Genomic DNA, 5,100 nt, shown 5'->3' with positions numbered 1-5,100 from the left:
TTTAATGAGTTGAAATTTTTCTTTGCTTTTGAAGGTTTGATTGGACATGGGTGTTCTCCCCCACTCAAAGAACAAGGTTGGACTGCGGGGGGAAAGGGTCAAAACGGTGTATATTGGAAAGTGCCTATCTCTGGGAACCAGACCTGGGTTTACTGACCTTAAAAAATGATCGCACCTTTTGGGTCTCCATTGTTTCTCTTGTGAAACGAACCTTAAGTTTGAATCATGACTCCTTTTGATTCTCGGGCAAATGACTAAACTTCTGAGCCCTTGGGGTGGGGGATATAGGTCTAAATGAAAACTGGGTCACGTACCTGGTTTGGTATTTCTCAGGTGCCCATTGGAGATCTCATTATGTTTTAGGTGAGGTGGGTTTTTGCATTTTAAGATGTTCATTCATAACTATATTGTCTTGGGTTTTTAAGTCTTTCTGACGTGGTCAGCAGCCTTAGTTGACGTGGGCTGTGCTCTCAGCAGCCTGCTGTTTCTGATGGCAGCTGTCAGGATGTGCCCGCGGCTCAGATCACATCCCTGGACATGTGGGGTGTTCTGCCCTGACCAGCTGTGAGGAGGGGTTTGTCTACAGGAAGGAACACCAGGGCAAAGGCGTTCCTCCTCCACCGGCTTGGGTGTGCTCCAGCAAGGCAGGGAGGGGCTGCACTGGTTCATGCGGTGGAAGAGGACGGCTTTTCAATTTTTTGAGAAATTTTAATTCACATTTTAGGAGTAACACTGTGTGTGACTAGGCTTTTGCCATGTTGATGAATTCACCTATTTTGGCTCGTTGTCCCTCAGAATCACCTTGAGAGTGCCACCTCTGTGGACACAGAAGTGACCCATGTGCCTGAGGTCCCACAGCTCACTGATGACCCATGTTGGAGCCCGCGTCTTCAGCCCTCCTGAGCTTCGCCTCCTAACACCAGGCTGCTTCTCCTCTAGGAGATAACACTGAGCAGCAGCCAACACCCAGCGCGCTGACGGCGCAAGAGCTCAGGGTGGGAGTTACTAGGATAGCGGCAAGTCATACACGTCTTGCCAGCCAGGGGAGTCGAGAGATGGGCAAGAACAGCACAGGCTCACCAAGGCTCTTCAGAAAGAAAGGTAGCTCCTGGAAGGTGTTACTGTTACACCCTTGTTCCTTTGGTGTAACGTCCCATTATGAGTGCCTGGAATTTGACTTAAGACTGGAATTTGCCCAGAGGATTTTCCACAGACGGACTTCTCTTGAAATGAAATGCTGTCTGTTGCTGCATTTCCACCCAGTCTTAAGTTCCTTGATGCAGTGTTTCTGAAACTTTTTCATCTCAGGACCTCTTTACATAACTCTTATGTAGACTGTATCAAAAACTAGAAACTGAAAATACTCATTTGTTTAAAAATAATGGAAACCTATTACATGTTGAGATACATAACAATTTCATGAAAAGTAATTGTTCTCTAAAACAAAGAATAGAAGAGTAGCGTTATTTTACAGTTTCGCAGATCTCTTAGTAGAAGTCATCTGGACTCTCCTAGCTCCTTCTGCATTCAGTCTCCTGTAACATATTTCCATTGTGAAGTATTTGCGGGGGGGGGGGGCTTGCATAACAGTGATAAGCAGTTGGAAAAGAATGGCCCTGAAGAGTTGAGGTTAAGAAAGCTCTAATTCAGGAATTGAATGATACCCCGGGTTAGGCACTAAAGATAGAGGTCCTCTTCCTCAGCGCACTCTAGAACTTAAAAAATAACTGACAGTGGGAAGGAATTAAATAAAGATGATGGGCAGGAGGGTAATTGTAAAGGAGTGAATGATCTACTTGGCTTCGGGCATCCACAGAGCAGGGTTCTGCATTCCTAGAACTTTGCGGGTGGAGTGGAGGGGATATCAAACGGGACTTAGTGGCAGGGAACCTTTCAGTGGAGCAAATAAGTTGCCTGGTGAAGCGAGTGCAGTTTCCCTCCACTCTTTATATGTAACGACCGCACGCACTGGCCTCTGCGCCAGTGAGCGGAACCTGCCTGTTGACTCACACTGGTTGATCTGAGTGGCTAAGAGTGGCAGCTACCTCTTCCTGTGCAGTTTCCAAAGCAAACTTGGAGAATCAAGCCGGGTAACTGTCCTCTATTTCTAGGAGCTGACATTAAGTGGTCTCCAGCCTAATCAACATTAAAATGTGGTGTACCAGCTTACTAATTTAATTGGCCTGCTAGTTTGAACTTTCCAGTTCTGGTATGGGCAAATGTGGTTGGATCTGAATGGCCACAAACCCTACCTCTGATTAACCAGATACCTGTGGTCGGTGAAGAGTCTGGGGCTAGAGTGGCTGGGTCACACTGACGGAGTCCTCAGTACCAGCTCATAGGATTTTTGGTATTTCATCTTCATACTTAATCCATACCTGGCTTTATATTTTTAAAAGGCTGTAAAGGAAAAAAAAAGTGCAAAGAGACAGTATGTTGCCCGTGAAACTTAAAATATTTACTATCTGGACAGTAGTATGGTGACATCGGGTAACAGTAAGTCTCCCATGGTGGTTTCCCAGCCACCCATTTTCCTTCCTAGAGGTAACGAGCGACTGTCCTCTGTGCTTCCTAACCTGCCTCAGTTTGAGATGGAAGGATTTTTGCTGCTTTTGAGCATTAAGTGACCCGTGGGTCATATAAGGTTTTTTTTGCCCTGTGATTTTGTTTTTTGGCTGCGCTGCGCAGCTTGCAGGATTTTGGTTCCCCCACCAAGGATTGAACCCAGGACTTCGGCAGTGAAAGCGTGGAGTCCTAACCACTGGACCGTGGGAAAATTCCCTGGCTTGTGGTTTTTAAATGTGGATATTTGAAAACCGGTGGTCCCAGTAATTGCCTCTTGCGTTAGATTTAACCCTGTTTAAAGGATAGCTAGGTGGTATCGGGGGACTTGACCCACCCCCCCCCCAACCTTTTATATATTTTGAAAAATTTCAAACACAAAAGTTGAAAAGAATGGTACAGGGATAAACCAAATATCCATTGCTTTGTGACATTTTATATTTGTCTTGTGGAACCTTGAAAGTAATGACATTGCACTCCCTATGTTGATATTTCTCCTAAAAACAAGGACATTCTCTTATGACGGCCACACTGTTATCACACCTAAGGAAATCACAATAATTCTCTTAATACCAGCCCATATTCAGATCTCCCCAAATTTTACCCAGAATGCCTTTGATAGCACTTTCTAACCCCCTCTCCTCTGATCCAATGAAATCGATTAATTGGATTTCATAATAGTTTTCTTTAGCCTCTACTCCTTCCACCTCTTTTATAACATTGACTTTTCCAGAGACCAGGCTACTTGGTGGTCTTAACACATTCTGGGTTTTGTCTGTTTGTTTCCTCCTGTGTCATATGATTTGTTTCTATTCCTGTTGGGGCACTTTTTTTGGTCTTGCATAAAGATTTTTCTTTGTCCCTCCATCCAGCCTTTTCATTGGTTCAGGTGGAACTGAATTTGAATTGAGTGGTGGCCGGCCCAGGGCTCTTCCACCAGAATCAGATGGCCTTAAGCAGCGGTCAGCACCAGGGGCCTGTGACCTGAGCCCATGAGGACAAAGCTGCCTGCCTGTCACCCAGAGGAACCATCTTGTTTTCTGAGTAGTCTTTTAGGTTAGGGTGTTTTGCCTCCTCAAAATCCTCTCCTGTTTCCCTTGGATGGAAAAAGAACTAGGTAGGTGCCCACTCAGCACGTGCTTTGACTCAGCAAGCCATCTCATACATGTGCTCACTTGACCTGGTGAATCCTGGTGGTCTGCAGCTGTTTGCCCCTATGCCTGGCAGAGGTGGCAAAATAGTGCAGCCCACCACTCCCAGAGTTTTCAGGAAGCTGCAATCATGTCTGAGGCTGCCTTCATACTGGATCTACCTTGGGAGAATGAATCTATAGACTTTTAACACAGTCTTGGTGTTAACTGGTTATTCCCACCACGATGGACAAACTACCCTACTACTTACTGGCTCTCAGATAAGGGGCCAACACGAGACATCAAACCTTCCATCTCTTCATTCTCTTAGCCTCCTGAAGCCAGATTTTAGGGCTGGGGTTTTGATGGTTGGTCAGTTCTTTAAAGCCTGACTGAAAGCTCATTTTGGATTCCCTTAGGTTTGTTATGAAAGCATTTTGCCTTCCAAAAGTCCTTGCCTCCCAAAATATGGAGGTGTTACGTTATTACGGTTTATAAGTGGTTTTGCCTGCTCAGTTTGGAAACTGCTCAGTTTTCAAACAGACATTCCTTTTGGGGAATGTTGTGGTTCCTCAATGATGAGTACTAGGTTGGAGAGGGTAGTGGGTGGACTAAGTGAAAAATATTCTCTTGACCAAAATTAGGCCTTACATTCAAATACACAAGATAGATTTGGGAAGTAATGGCTGGGTAACCCGTATAAAGGAGGAGCAGCTTGTGGCTGACTGCAAGCATTTTGGGTGAGCTCCTTTCCATGTAATTTCCCCTAAATGCTGTCCAGATCCCCAAGATCAAACAGACACTTCATTACACTGCTGGGCAAAAGCAAAAGGAGCAATACTCCCCTAATATCCTAAATGTTAAGGATTTAAAATTTATTTAGCCCAGTGGTGATAGGGCCAAAACGAACCTAGATAACAAAACAGCCTTGGTCCATTCCTCAGGGCTTCAGGACCCAAGAATGCACCAGCGACTGGTCTGGCCGCCTCTGCCCTGTTTACTTGGGTTACCAAATGATTTGCAGGGCCCCGGAGTTGGGAGGATTCAGCAGCCCTCCGGGCCCCGGCCCCCCGCCCCCACGCATGTGCCGGCTCCAGTGGCGCCGTCCTCTGCTGCCTCCCGCTGGGCGCCGCCCGGCTCTGCAGCAGGCCCGCCAGCCCCAGGCCCGGGCCCCCGGGTGTCGGCTGGGTTCGGCTTCCTGCAAGCCTTCGCGTTACACGGGTTGGGCCCAGACCCTGGGACGGCAGTAGGGCCCTCAAGCTCGGCCCACGCCTAGCTCCAACCCATACGGGAACTCCATCCTCGGCCTTCTCTCCGGTCACCTGTCCGCAAACACCTGGGCCCCAGGTGCAGGATTTCGCTGTCTGCGTGTGCCTGGGACCTCAGTTCTGCGCGGGCACGCCTGCGC

This window comes from Balaenoptera musculus, chromosome 15, assembly GCF_009873245.2.
Source record: "Balaenoptera musculus isolate JJ_BM4_2016_0621 chromosome 15, mBalMus1.pri.v3, whole genome shotgun sequence".
Classification (NCBI taxonomy): Eukaryota; Metazoa; Chordata; class Mammalia; order Artiodactyla; family Balaenopteridae; genus Balaenoptera; species Balaenoptera musculus.
The sequence above is the reverse complement of the archived record's forward strand: the minus strand, read 5'-3'. Positions refer to the sequence as shown.